Source organism: Octopus bimaculoides, chromosome 8 (genome assembly GCF_001194135.2).
Source record: "Octopus bimaculoides isolate UCB-OBI-ISO-001 chromosome 8, ASM119413v2, whole genome shotgun sequence".
Lineage (NCBI taxonomy): Eukaryota > Metazoa > Mollusca > Cephalopoda > Octopoda > Octopodidae > Octopus > Octopus bimaculoides.
Genome location: NC_068988.1, coordinates 28,400,088 through 28,403,156, shown reverse-complemented (window position 1 = coordinate 28,403,156; position 3,069 = coordinate 28,400,088). Strand labels below are relative to the sequence as shown.

Sequence of the window (3,069 nt, the reverse complement as noted above, 5' to 3'; positions counted from 1 at the left end):
ACACACACACACACAAACATATACACACACATACATACATATATATACGATGGGCTTCTTTCAGTTTCCGTCTACCAAATCCACTCACAAGGCTTTGGTCGGCCCAAGGCTATAGTAGAAGACACTTGCCCAAGGTGTCACACAGTGGGAATGAACCCATCTGAAATATGTTGGTAATTTTCATGCAGTATTTTGAAATACCATTGAAATTTTGGTGCCAGTGAAATTTTTGTGCCAGTTAATCACCAAAGGAATTCAGCCATAAATTTTACTTTGATTGCTATAATTAGTCATGAAAGTTTGACTTTCATTGCTAATTTCAGCTTTGTCATTTGCAATTTCTTAAAATTGTGACTCACTATAACAATGTTTGACATAATGGCACAGAAAAATCATTCGCATGTGTCCAATAAACTCCTGTGTCAGTACCAATTTGTTTTATTCTCAAGAACTGGGGCTTTGGATTTGACTTAACTGCATGATATGGATGATTGGAGAAGCAGTGAAGTTAAGTGCGGGATGACATGGGTTAGCAAAATAACTGCCACTATGTGGCATTTCAAAAGTTTCATTTTTGTGTTAAAAAAATTGATGTTGCTTTATTGGAAAACTTGATGAATTTTATTGCTGGACTCGAAGCCATAGTTACGTGGGAAGCTGTCATAGAAATACAAAAACTTAAATAAACTATTCTGTATTCCTTCTCAGACAAACAAGATGTCATCTGTGAACTGTAACCAGGATACAGTAATCCCTTGCTGTATTGTGGTTCACCTATCACAGTTTATTATTTAAGCTTATGTCAATTCCTCCGTGGTGTTGTTTTGCATCTCTAATAAAATAGATATATACAAATTAGGTGTAGGAGTGGCTGTGTGGTAAGTAGCTTGCTTACAAACCACATGGTTCCGGGTTCAGTCCCACTGCATGGCACCTTGATGATGATGATGAAGAAGAGGGAGGCCTAGGAAGAAATGGAACAATGTACTGAAGGTTAGTATCAAGATGTTGAACCTCATGGAAGGGATGACAAAAAAATCTAGATGATTGGCAATTCACTGTGCTTGAAAAGACCTGTCCGTCCCAGCAAAAGTGAGTTCCTAAAATCATTAGATTTATTCCAGTACATTCTGGGTCTTTCCTTTCCACCTACTCTGTTTCCATTAAGCATTCCTTACATTTCATTTTCCTTACATCCATCCCTCTGTAACTCTTCTAACTATGACACTATTCAACTGCTGTAATCATTTGAGAACAGAATTAGCACATATTTCATCCTCCTTTTGCAGTACTAGTTATCTCTTCTGCTCTAATAAGCAAGCTCACTTTCCAGATGGTACACAGATTTCATTTGGTACCCTAAGTCACTAACTTATTAAATACTCTTTTGCCATACTGATCCTTGGATTCTAAACTTATTTCGTGTTTGGAACTTTTTGTTGTAACTCTCAGAACATCAACATATAAATTTACAAGAAAGTGGTACAATTCATAAACATCAAAACCTGAGATTTTGTAGTGTATCATAAGTTGTTACGAGTGGAAGATACTTCAGAATAAGTTGAATTGCTCAAATGTTCTTCTAGTGACTGTTGATGTGTTTTCCATAGAAACCACATGAAAGTTTTTATTTCATCATCATCATCATCATCATCATTTAACATCTACTTTCCATTGGCATGGGTTGGACCTCTGACATTAGCTTAATACTATTATTATTATCATTATTATTATTATTATTATTTTTATTATTATTATTATTGGTGGTGGTGGTGGTGGTGGTGGTGGTGGTGGTGGTAGTAGTAGTAGTAGTAGTAGTAGTAGTAGTGTTATTATCATTATTGCTGAGGTTGACTTTGCCTTTCACCCTTTCAAGGTCAATAAAATAAGTACCAGTTGAGCACTGAGGTCAATGTAATTGACTTACCCACTCCACCAAAATTGCTGGCCTTGTGCCATAATTTGAAGGCTGAGATATTGTTTTCAGTCATGTTTGTATGTTTGTTTGTTTGTTTGTTCGTGGACCAGATATCTCAAGAACCGCTGGATAGATTTGGATGAAACTTTCGGGGATGTTTGGCCTTATGACTAGTACGAACTAATTAGATTTTGGGATTGATTCAGTACTGGACAAGGATTCTGGATTATTTTTTCCTGTTTTTCTATTTAATTGTTGAGAGTGGTCAGGTTCATCTTTAATATTCTCGTTTGACAGAGCAGTTGAGTTTATTTCAGATATTCTCATTTTAAAAATCATCTCTGGCTAATCTTTGAGAGAAAGTTAGTGTTGCCTTGGTGGAGGTTTACGCTCTCTGAGCGATCTTATTCCTCTTCTTCTTCTTCTTCTTCTTATTATTATTGAGTGAGAGAGCAGTGCATGCCATCAAAGTGACACTGGGGTAAAATATATGAAGCTCAGTATACCCATCACGACTACTCTTCTGATAAAGGTACACCAGGCACATGCATCACAACCATAAGTGTGTGACATAGTGATTTCACATCGAGATAAATAGTGCATGACCTTGCAGGTGGGGCCTGGTTAGGATTTTCTTCAGGTCGAGCAGCCCATCCAATTCAAAAGTTCCCTGAATAAGGTTTGTTTAAGGATGTTGAACAAGACACCCATGTTTCCAGAGGTGTATTATTCTAACCCCAAAGAATTCCTCTCAACAGAGATGCACATATCGTCAGCTACCAAGGAACATGCTCAACTGGTTAAGGTCAAACAACTGACAAGCAAATCTGTGATATTGAGTAGAATATTTGCTGTAGCCCATCTTTTATATGATAACACTTCCAATCAATTATGATCAGAAGCCATGAGAGCCACTGCCTGGTACTGCATCAGGGCATTATACTGCGTCAGGGCATTATTATTACTGTTATTAAAGTGGCGAGCTGGCAAAATTGTTAGCATGCTGGGCGAAATGCTTAGTGATATTTCACCTGTCACTAAGTTCTGAGTTCAAATTCTGCTGTGGTTGACTTTATCTTTCGTTCATTTGGGGTCAATAAATTAAGTACCAGTTGAATACTGGAGTTGATGTAATCGGCTATCACCCCCCC

The 3,069-nt window shown here is 37.3% G+C and overlaps 1 long non-coding RNA gene across 1 annotated transcript in view; it reads left to right on the top strand.

Moving 5' to 3' along the window:
- LOC128248509 (uncharacterized) overlaps positions 1-3,069 on the top strand; it is a 57,155-nt gene that overhangs the window by 52,526 nt on the left and 1,560 nt on the right. The gene's annotated exons all lie outside the window — the stretch shown is intronic.